Here is a 13,066-nt window from a genome sequence, read left to right as displayed (position 1 = left end):
CCTCTGTGACGTCCTTGGAAATGTCGTGGATGGCTTCACCACCTAGGTGCAACAGCATTGCGCGTTGACGCCCCACCGCAATATTCGCTGCGACGAAGTAGTTCTCAAGCCGCTCTACCCACTTTTTCCACTTGGCCGCCTGAGAGGGGGAGCTTCCAGTCACTGCAAAAGGCTCCAGATGCGGCACGGTGGCCATGGTGGCTGAAGCACTGCCGAGCTGGAAACAGGAGAGGCTTCAGACGGCACTGTGGGTAGTTGTAGACACGTGGGAACGAAAACCAGCAGTATGGGCAGTCCGTAGGCGACGTTCCGCGAGATGCGTGAGGTTCGGCAGGGTCCGTGCTCACGCGAGAAGCGTGAGGAAAGGTCGAGCGGCCGCGTCGCGCACCAGGAGTGTAGTGCGGGAACTCACTGCGCATGCGCGGGAAGGCCGATGAGCCGACTGGGGGTCCGGGACCGGGTACAGCGGCGTGGCCAGAGCCTGAGGCAGCGCGGAGCAGCGGGGGCACACAGGGGTACCTGAGGGCGGCAACCAGGTCCAGGACGGCTCAGGAGGCGGGCCGGAGATTCAGACCGGCACTGGTGAGTGGAGCGCCGGTGTGTCGGGCGGCTCGCAACGTGCAGGCTTGCGTGGCGTGGGGCAGCAGAGCACGCCCAGGTCGCGGTGGTGAAGTGGGGCATGCTGTAGGGTGGGTTCGTAGACCGCCGTCGTAGCCAGTGTGGTGTCCTGGTGTAGGCCTGAATGATTGGGACACAGGACACACTAGTTGCAGTTGGTGGCAGCAACTGCCAGGCCCAGCTCCCTGGGCCTTTTATTAATCACCTTGCGTGTCCACGCTCATGCTTGGGCTAAACCACAGACCCCTTACGCTCTAGGGGTAAATTCAATACCAACATTGCGGAGGGGGCGTGTGCTGCAGTGGTACACCCCACTAGCAGCACCACTACAGCCTCTTAGATCCCCAATAAATTGGTCCTTGTGAGATGGCTAAACATTGCTGAACAGATGTCTAAGATGACTACAGCCAATAAAAAGGTGTAGGGTGTCAAGGGTGGGGCAGTGGGTAAAAAGGGTGGGTGTTAAAAGAAAGAGAAGAACAAGCAGAAAGAATACAGTGGCGCACTGTCCTCACTGTTGTGGTAATTTCATTGCTACACATGCTTTAAAATATTTAATTTAAACCTAAAATGAGTCCGCAGAACTGGATTGTTCCACTGCATCAGATAGTATACTACAACATATCAAAATATATCAATTAGGTTTACTATTATTACACATTTCACTAGTGTATTTTAAAGACGTATTTACAGATTATAAAATGCACATTCAGAATAGATAGTGGAAAGAGGGCTATCCTATTCTCATTTGAAAAATAGCCACTATATATCTATGTATGGGTATTCATGGACACACACAGAGTTAGAACATTGCAGAACAAAACACAGAAGCTTGAAATTCTTTGAGAAAAAGACCATCATTTTATTTTAAGATTTCAATATTCTTTCCAACTGCAAATTGCTTCAAATGAAAGATCAAATCATCACTCCTCGGAGCAGTTATTGACTGGGACACAATCCATTTGACGTTGGAGTAAAGGACAAGGGGATATTAACTAAATCAGAACCTCACAGAGCCAAGGCAAAGTGGTCCAAGCAAAATAAAAAGGCCTGTGGTCAAGAAATAAGGAGAGACAGAGAGCAGAGAACCACTGGTGTCAGCAGCAATAGGGTCAAAAAAAGAGGAAACAGAAGAAACTTGATTCAGTACAGGGTAAAACTATTCCTTTCCTCTCTGTAAATGTTATGTCTATCAATTAGGATTCATATGTACATTTAACAGGTATTTCTTTACAAGCATGAACAAGTATTAAACTACCGTAATCTGACACATTAAACAATTTATTAACTTTCCTAGGAAACACCTGCAGCTCCTTGATGACATAGTCAGCATCATCCAGCGCTTTCCTTACAAATCTCTCATCCATACATAGATGGGGAAACTTAAAGCTCCCATTCATGTAAAAAGTGGTATCGAGGCACGCTATCAGGATTATTTTTTAACAGTGATGAGACATTTCTTAAAGCACTGCAGAACCCTTCTTCATCTGTCATGTGGACCTCCAAACAATGAGGCAAAATCAGACAGTCAGCCTGAGGCAGGACAGTGGGAGACAAGGGGTTACATTTGCTGACATCATATTTAATAGCAAGCTTGATTTTTCTTCGTAACATAGTTTGCTTCTCAGGCCATGCATCCCTAGAAAAAAATATAAACATTTGAAATAAAATGTTATTATTGAATAAAACATGTTCTTTTCTTACCAGTTATGTCACGTTTTTTAAAAATTGGTCTGTATGAATATGAAGAATATATATTACCTACTGGCGATAGCCAGTAGGTATATATAGTTAGGATTTTTTTCCTATGGGATTTTTGAAAATTCTATGTCGAATAACTTTGGCGTTTGAGGACAGAATTGGCTGAACTTTTCAGGAAAATGGAACATTTTGTTTCTGAGCAGCTCCTGAAAATTTGGGGGGGTTTCGTCAAGGGGGGGCCGAGAAAAAAGGGGGGTCCCAAAACGTGTTTTTCCCATGCAATTTTCCATAGGGCGGTTGGCCTCACTTTTAGCCTGAACGGCTGAATGGATTTACACCAAACTTGGCAAAATTGTAGGGACTGGTAGCCCGATGTGCCTTTGCTATGTCTCAAGATATAGGCTCCAGTGGTTTTTACGAAAATTAACTTTGAAAAATATATATTGGGCTACATTGGGCTATATATATGTTGGAGCCCAAATGTAGCCCAATGTAGCCCAATGTAGCCCAATGTAGCCCAAAGATGGCCACCAGAGACAAAAAAAAAAATGTAGCCCAAATATCAGCCAGATGTAGCCCAACTATAGCCCAATGACAGAATGTCCCAGAGTGTTCTAAAGGACAACTAGAGTGCTAACAGTCCTACTTATTACAAAGGTATGGCACACCTGAAGCCATCTTGATTGGAATAAAGTGGTAACTCTTAAAACATTTAATTTAAAAAGGAACAAAATGAGGGGGTTCATTTTGCCATAGAAAGTATGATTAGCGAATATATGACGAAATCCCGCATACCATCAGTCCGCAAAAAAAATCCCGCATGTACTATTAGGCCGCAAATTAAAATAACGAAAACTTTTAGAACGAATATGCCTTTAGCATACACTAAACAACTAAACTACCCTAAACCCTAAAACACTACCCCCAGCATGACCCTACACTACACAAACAGTACAACACTACCCTAAACCCTAAAACACTACCCCCAGCATGACCCTACACTACACAAACACTACAACACTACCCTAAACCCTAAAACACTACCCCCAGCATGACCCTACACTACGCAAACACTACAACACTACCCAAAACCCTAAAACACTACACCCCAGCATGACCCTACACTACGCAAACACTACAACACTACCCTAAACCACTACCCGCAGCATGACCCTACACTACACAAACACTACAACACAACCCTAAACCCTAAAACACTACCCCCAGCATGACCCTACACTACGCAAACACTACAACACAATCCTAAACCCTAAAACACTACCCCCAGCATGACCCTACACTACGCAAACACTACAACACTACCCTAAACCCTAAAACACTACCCCCAGCATGACCCTACACTACGCAAACACTACAACACTACCCAAAACCCTAAAACACTACACCCCAGCATGACCCTACACTACGCAAACACTACAACACTACCCTAAACCCTAAAACACTACCCCCAGCATGACCCTACACTACGCAAACACTACAACACTACCCAAAACCCTAAAACACTACACCCCAGCATGACCCTACACTACGCAAACACTACAACACTACCCAAAACCCTAAAACACTACCCCCAGCATGACCCTACACTACGCAAACACTACAACACTACCCTAAACCCTAAAACACTACCCCCAGCATGACCCTACACTACGCAAACACTACAACACTACCCTAAACCCTAAAACACTACCCCCAGCATGACCCTACACTACGCAAACACTACAACACTACCCTAAACCCTAAAACACTACCTCCAGCATGACCCTACACTACGAAAACACTACAACACTACCCTAAACCCTAAAACACTACCCCCAGCATGACCCTACACTACACAAACACTACAACACTACCCAAAACCCTAAAACACTACCCCCAGCATGACCCTACACTACGCAAACACTACAACACTACCCAAAACCCTAAAACACTACCCCCCAGCATGACCCTACACTACGCAAACACTACAACACTACCCAAAACCCTAAAACACTACCCCCAGCATGACCCTACACTACGCAAACACTACAACACTACCCAAAACCCTAAAACACTACACCCCAGCATGACCCTACACTACGCAAACACTACAACGCTACCCAAAACCATAAAACACTACACCCCAGCATGACCCTACACTACGCAAACACTACAACACTACCCAAAACCCTAAAACACTACCCCCAGCATGACCCTACACTACGCAAACACTACAACACTACCCAAATCCCTAAAACACAACCCCCAGCATGACCCTACACTACGCAAACACTACAACACTACCCTAAACCCTAAAACACTACCCCCAGCATGACCCTACACTACACAAACACTACAACACTACCCAAAACCCTAAAACACTACCCCCAGCATGACCCTACACTACGCAAACACTACAACACTACCCAAAACCCTAAAACACTACCCCCCAGCATGACCCTACACTACGCAAACACTACAACACTACCCAAAACCCTAAAACACTACCCCCAGCATGACCCTACACTACGCAAACACTACAACACTACCCAAAACCCTAAAACACTACACCCCAGCATGACCCTACACTACGCAAACACTACAACGCTACCCAAAACCATAAAACACTACACCCCAGCATGACCCTACACTACGCAAACACTACAACACTACCCAAAACCCTAAAACACTACCCCAGCATGACCCTACACTACGCAAACACTACAACACTACCCTAAACCCTAAAACACTAACCCCAGCATGACCCTACACTACGCAAACACTACAACACAACCCTAAACCCTAAAACACTACCCCCAGCATGACCCTACACTATGCAAACACTACAACATTACCCTAAACCCTAAAACACTACCCCCAGCATGACCCTACACTACGCAAACACTACAACACAACCCTAAACCCTAAAACACTACCCCCAGCATGACCCTACACTAAACAACCACCACAACTCTAAACTACACTAACACAACACTACACTACACAACACTACACTACACTACACAATCACTAACCCACTAAAAAATTAACACAAACCCACTTACCTCTCTCGTCATCGTGGTTTTCACAACGCAAATGCATTTACATACATGCCTTTAAAACGTAATTCTTTGTAAAGGCATGCGCGATAAATGCACATGCGTTTTGAAAAAATGCGGGATAATGGTATGCGAGGTCAATGACCTTGCGGGATAATGGTATGCGGACTGAAAGTCTGCGGGATAAAAAATGCGGGAAAATGGCTGCAAACCATGATTAGCAGCAGACTTCCCTGGTGAGCACTAGCTTTACTACAGTGATCTAATGAGCAACTAGAGTGCTAACATTCAGAATTTATGGCAAATGTGTGACACATCTGAATGCCTTCTTGATAGAACCAAAAGTAAACAAGCATTGAAAATGCAATAGATCTCGCCCTCGTTTAAGTTAAAGCCATTCTGTTTGTAATGAGGTGGCTTTTTAGCTTTGCTTTTATTAGTGTTTTTAAAACTTTCATGTAAATAACATGCATATGTATGCATATATGTATATGTATGCATGCATTTATATTTATATAGATATGCAGATTATATATGTTTATATATGTATATTACCTACTGGCGATAGCCAGTGGGTATATATAGTTAGGATTTTTTCTCTATGGGATTTCTGAAAATTCTATGTCTAATAACTTTGGCGTTTGTGGACGGAATTTGCTGAAATGTTCAGGAAAATGGCACATTTTGTTTCTGAGCAGCCCCTGAAAATTTGTGGGGGTTTCGTCAAGGGGGGGCCGAGAAAAAAGGGGGGTCCCAAAACACGTTTTTCCCATTCATTTTTCCATAGGGCGGTTGGACTCACTTTTAGATCGAACGGCTGAATAGATTTACATGAAACTTGGCAAAATTGTAGATATGGTTTGCCCGACGTGCCTTTGCTATGTCTCAATATATGTGCTCCAGTGGTTTATGAGAAATTAACGTTTAAAAAAATATATATATCTGTGACAGCGCTCCGGTTAGCGCCCCGGTTCGCGTACCTGACGCGTAACGGAACTTCGCGAAGCGAAGCTGATTGGCTCTCTGGTGTCTGTCAACATTCTAAACAGTCCGGAGCGGCCGCCATCTTGTCTCTCAGTACGATCGAGAGACAAGATGTGGTGAAAAACGAAGGGGGAAATGAAGGAAAGGGGGCAAGGTAGACCACTCCTGACCCCCTAGGATTGATGAGGGGGATATTAAAGTGCCCCGCGGGGCAAAAAATAAAAAAAAAATTTTTTTGAGATTTTACGCCGTAGAGGCGCGTCCCTGTACTCGAACCGGGCAGCTCACCGGGCAGCTCACCGGGCAGCTAACCGGGCAGCCAACCGGCAGCGTAGCTGTCAACATTGTAAACAGTCCGGAGCAGCCGCCATCTTGTCTCTCGGTAGGTTCGAGAGACAAGATGTGGTGAAAAAAGAAGGGGGAAATGAAGGAGAGGGGGCAAGGCAAACCCCTCCTGACCCCCTAGGATTGATGAGGGGGATATTAAAGTCCCCCGCGATTTTTCGCGGTAGAGGCGCTTCCCGGTACGCAAACCGGGCAGCTAACCGGCAGCGTAACGGGAGTCCGCCATCTTGTGTTTTTGGAGCGTCCGGTTCGCTTACCGGGTAGCGTCCCGGTAAGCGTAACAAGGGGAAAACCAAGAGAAACAGTAAAAAAAAAATGAAGGGAATAGATTTCCAGCAAACTTGGCAAAATTGTAGGGACTGTTTGTTTGATGTGCCTTTGCAAGGCCTCAAGATATGTGCACGTGTGGATTTTGTCTAATTAAGGTTAAAAAAAATATATATATCTGTAAGCGTGCTCCGGCACGCTTACGTTACGGGTTTTGTTTGCGCTGCAGAGCCGATACGTCACGGTTATGCGACGCGTCATGAGGCGTCTCACGTGGCTACGTGATACGTCACGTAATAAAGAATATATTTTACAGCTATAGATATTAGCTTTTAAAAAAACAATGAAATTCACTGAAAAAACCATAGGTTATAGACCATATATAGTTAGGAATTTGCATTTACAAAACCTTGAAAATTCACTGAAAAAACCATAGGTTAGAGACCATATATAGTTAGCTGGACATTTTATTGACATAAAACCAATGAAATTCCATATATAATTAGTTGCACTAACTATATATGGCGCACCCGCAATCCACTGCTGATGATGTCACATATTACATCATTCATGACATGGTCAGTGACATCACTGATGACATCTCAAATGACATCACTGATGACATCATGACACACCAATACCAGTTACTACATACGCACTCACTGATTCCTACGTCTACACACACATTCACTCATTCACCCATACAATCACTCATACATACAGTCACTCATTATTACAACACTATCATATGCACTCATGCACCTATGCAGACACTCACACACTGCCACTCATCCATGGAGTTACTCACACACCTAGTCAGTCCTGTAAAGAATCAATCACACTTCCATTTCCTCATCTATACAGTTAAACAAAGAACACCATACTTCAGTGACATCACTGATGACATCACTGATGACATCTCAAATGACATCACTGATGACATCTCAAATGACATCACTGATGACATCATGACACACCAATACCAGTTACTACATACGCACTCACTGATTCCTACGTCTACACACACATTCACTCATTCACCCATACAATCACTCATACATACAGTCACTCATTATTACAACACTATCATATGCACTCATACACCTAGTCAGTCCTGTGAAGAATCAATCACACTTCGATTTCCTCATCTATACAGTTAAACACAGAACACCATACTTTTCACACATATACTAACACATACTTACTCTCTTATACAATCACTGATACAAGTACACATTGATATGCACAGAGTCACACACCTCCCAGCCAGCCACACACACACTCAGTCTTCCATACATCCACTCATTCTTCAATATGTAAAACATATTTAAACTTTACAAAAACACACAGACACTAGATGATGTCATCAGTGATGTCATTTGAGATGTCATCAGTGATGTCATCAGTGATGTCATTTGAGATGTCATCAGTGATGTCACTGACCATGTCATGAATGATGTAATATGTGACATCATCAGCAGTGGATTGCGGGTGCGCGATATATAGTTAGTGCAACTAACTATATATGGAATTTCATTGGTTTTATGTCAATAAAATGTCCAGCTAACTATATATGGTCTCTAACCTATGGTTTTTTCAGTGAATTTTCAAGGTTTTGTAAATGCAAATTCCTAACTATATATGGTCTATAACCTATGTTTTTTTCAGTGAATATACATACATATATATGAATATATATATTCACTGAAAAAACCATAGGTTATAGACCATATATAGTTAGGAATTAGCATTTACAAAACCTTATTTTACTCACACAAAACCATTGAAATTCCATATATAGTTAGTTGCACTAACTATATATCGCGCACCCGCAATCCACTGCTGATGATGTCACATATTACATCATTCATGACATGGTCAGTGACATCACTGATGACATCACTGATGACATCTCAAATGACATCACTGATGACATCACTGATGACATCACTGATGACAACATACAGTGACTGTATGTTTCTGTAAAGTTAAAATGTGTCTTACATATTGAAGAATGAGTGGAAGTATAAGTGTCTGGACAAAGGATTTAGTAGGTGCATGACTGAATGTATGAGTGAGTGATTAAATGTGTCTCACTGAGTGCATGGGTTAGTGACTAAACTGTCTTAATTTGTGCATCATTATGTCTGTTGTTCTGTAAACTACTGCATGTGTTGATCAGTAGCTATATGAGTAACTATATGGGTTACTGATTGATTGTCCAAGTATTTGTATGGGAGACTGAGTGTGTGTGTGGCTGGCTGGGAGGTGTGTGACTCTGTGCAGATCAATGTGTACTTGTATCAATGATTGTATAAGAAGGTAAGTATGTGTTAGTATATGTTTGAAAATGTAAGGTGCTCTATGTTTAACTGTATAGACAAGAAAATGGAAGTGTCATTGATTCTTTACAGGACTGACTAGGTGTGTGAGTAACTCCATGGATGAGTGGCAGACTGTGAGTGTCTGTATAGGTGTATGAGTGCATATGATAGTGTTGTAAAGATGAGTGATTGTATGTATGAATGATTGTATGGGTGAATGAGTGAATGTGTGTGTAGACATAGGAATCAGTGAGTGCATATGTAGTAACTAGTATTGGTGTGTCAATGGTTTCAAAAATTATACTCTGTATTTAACACTGGGTGAAACAGAGGTTATATTAAAATGTGAGGAGATGCATTGTATTGTCACATGAATGATATCATCAGTGATGTGGTCATTGATGTCAAATGAGATGTCATCAGTGATGTCATTTGAGATGTCATCAGTGATGTCATCAGTGATGTCACTGACCATGTCATGAATGATGTAATATGTGACATCATCAGCAGTGGATTGCGGGTGCGCGATATATAGTTAGTGCAACTAACTATATATGGAATTTCAATGGTTTTGTGTGAGTAAAATAAGGTTTTGTAAATGCTAATTCCTAACTATATATGGTCTATAACCTATGGTTTTTTCAGTGAATTTTCAAGGTTTTGTAAATGCTAATTCCTAACTATATATGGTCTATAACCTATGGTTTTTTCAGTGAATTTCATTGGTTTTTTAACAGCTAATATCTGTAGCTGTAAAATGTATTCTTCTTTAAATCCCAAAATATATTTTATATGTTTATGAATAATTTTTTTTTAAAATATTTTTTTTTCTTCGTTCCCGCTTCGCGAATCGGGAAGCTTCCCGTTAGCTGACCTTGATGCCGCGAAATAGACCGCGAGCCGGTAAACGTTTCTTTACCGCAACTGCCGCGTTAGAAAACAACATCGTGACGCCTCCCGTCCGCATGACGTTTCACGTTGTCGCGTGATACGTCATATGACGTGCTACGTTAGCGAACTGGTACGCGAAGCGAGTCGCAAAGCGCAGGTTTCTGGAAGCAAACCGGGAGGCCCTGCAAAGCGCTTAACGTAAACACAGCAGGTCATGTGACTTGGTAATAACACTTTTCATTGGTTCATTTCACTTTTGGTTTCCTAATGATGTAAGACTAGGTCATATAATATAAAATGAACACTTTTCATTGGTTGAGAACTCTTGTTTTTCCCAAATGATGAAAATCCCTCCTTCTTTCCTCACTCTGACTTTCATCTTTGTGAGAGAAAGACCCTTTGTTACCAGTGAGCAATGGCTTCTTTAGTAGCTTCAGCTGGTGCTTCCCCACCACCTCCACCACATCCAAGGAAGAGTGGACCACCTGCTCAAGTTATAATTCAACAAGAAGAGGAAGAAGAGGAACAGGACGACGAGCACGAAGAGAGGCAGTTTTTGCCTGAGGAGCCCAGGACGTCTCACCGGAAAGAAAACTTCATTTGGCAATTTTTTAAAATTCCCAAAGGTCAGAAAAAAGTAAATGCAAGATACGTAACTTGCCTTATATGTCAAGATAGACTGTCCAGAGGGACCGAGAAAAAATACAGTTTCGGAAACTACACAATGCATCGCCATATGACTAGGTGGCATCCTAACAACTACAGTGCTGCACAGTTTCGGAACCACCTAGATAATCTCCCTATTATGGCCAGAAGATCTGTTGTACCGGAAGTAACGGGACCAGAGGGCAGGGAGATAGTGCCAAATATACAAATGAGATTTGGTGAAGTAAAACACGTCTGCGTACATTGCGATGGATTCATTTGCTACGGAGAAAGAAGCATCACTCTGATCAACAGAGCTATTGACTATCATATGCAAGTTTGTACGAAACGCCCAAAATAATAAATACTTTTTTTTTGTTTTGTTGCTCCTGTTGAGCCCTTTACAATGAATCGTTTTCATTGCCCCCTCCAAGAAAAACCCAAAAAAATATAAAACTGTTCAGAAAAATTCAAAAAAAGTAAAAAAATGTTCAGAAAAATAATAAAAAAAATATAAAACAACAAAAACAATAAAAAAAAAAAGTTCTTTTCAGAACTACCTCCCCGTTATTAAAAAATTGGTACAATATTTGGAACTGTGCCAACCTCTATTTCTCGTAGTTCGCTTCCCAGTTCGCTCGCCGGTACGCGAACCGGAAGTGAACCAAATTTTTTTTTTTTTAAAAAGAACAGTAAGTATAAGGGAAGGAAACAGACACTTATGTTAAAAGAAAGACAGCTATAAGGGAGTAAACTAGAGATACTATTACCCGTAATCCACTGCTGATGATGTCACATATTACATCATTCATGACATGCTCAGTGACATCATCAGCAGAGGATTGCGGGTTTTTTGGCAACGTGCCTTATCCACGGTTTAATAACGCTGCCTTTTGCTTTATATAAGTTTTCAAATTGTATGAAATATATACCAATAGGTCGTTATGAACCTTTAGGTAGTGCTTTTCTTCATGAGGTCTGGTCGCTTCCATACACATACAGATGTTTCAAAGATGATCAAGAAGTTTATCTGAATGGAGAGGAATGCACTGAGACGCCACATCATTCACTAATGTGTAGGCACATACAGTTACACGGTTCATGCAACAAACACCGACCAAATATGGCTTGCGTGTTGCAAGGCACGCCAGTTCCTGCTATCATCCCCACGTTCAAATTGTTGGAAAATGGTAGTTATTTGATGCTCAATAATGAAGATTGTTCTGGGTTAATTAAAAGTATTCCTTTTATCGTAACAGTAAGTGAACGGGTTATTTGCTGCAGAAATGTTCTATTTCCTCCCACACATGAACATAGGGAGTTTTCAATCTCGCCACAAATACCAACCTTGGGAGCAGATTTCAACGGCATGGCAAGAATAAGAGCTCTTTTGTCTCAGAGAGAGGTGGCCTTGAGTTCGGCCCGTGAAACTTTCGTGCTTCACATAGCGAACACCCGTACAGAGGTGCAGACCCTTTTCAATACAGATTTGCCTTTCCATTTCAGCAAGACGGTTCGGACTATCTTTAACGCGTCCTCCACAAAGGCCCTGGCGCACTTTTTTAAAGTTGTTACCAGTGGTCTCGTGACTTCATTTGAGAAAATCTTTGGAGTCATCCCTGCTTTCTTTCATTCTATTTTTTCCACTCTGCTTCGTGGATTCCCATTTTTACTTGCATTACCAGCGGACGCTCTTGTGCTTTTTTACATTTTTAAATATGGATGTCCCTCCTGTGCAAGCTCCCGCCCTGCAGCTGCTGACACTGTTCCGCAATCGCATGCTAGAATATTATGGCACAATGCCGTTGGCGATATTAAGCACGGCATATGGATTATCTTTTCGATTCTCCTACTTCACCTGTGTCCAGCCTGTATTTCACTGCCTGACCTGTGATTTCGATTGGGCCATTGATTTGTGTCTCTGCGGACCGGTTTCTCCTGACGTCGACTTTAATCAGCTGATGACTCCTATCATTACTCAAGAGTTGGTTTGTCCTGGCGAAAGGATTATGGCTGTGGCATTGATGCATGGACTAATTGGTCCCTGGAATTTACTGGCGGCAACACAGTCTTTCTTGGAACAGAGCTTTCTTGAAAACCCACCGAGCTGTCCTCTGATGGTGATAGAGGATCCGGTGCTGGGAGAGCACGTATGTTCTTTTCCGCTTTTAAATTGGATGGCTGAACTCTTTTCGGATGAAGACGGTGACTTCCTATTGGAGGCTGTTGCAG

General features: G+C 42.5%; 1 pseudogene; it reads right to left on the bottom strand.

Annotated features, from left to right (window-relative positions):
• Positions 1-1,814: 1,814 nt before the first annotated feature.
• Positions 1,815-13,066, bottom strand: part of LOC144751970 (nicotinamide N-methyltransferase-like) — a 59,557-nt pseudogene continuing 48,305 nt past the window's right edge.

The sequence above is a fragment of the Lissotriton helveticus genome, chromosome 4_2 (assembly GCF_964261635.1).
Source record: "Lissotriton helveticus chromosome 4_2, aLisHel1.1, whole genome shotgun sequence".
NCBI classification, from domain to species: domain Eukaryota; kingdom Metazoa; phylum Chordata; class Amphibia; order Caudata; family Salamandridae; genus Lissotriton; species Lissotriton helveticus.
This window is presented reverse-complemented; position numbering and strand designations above follow the sequence as displayed.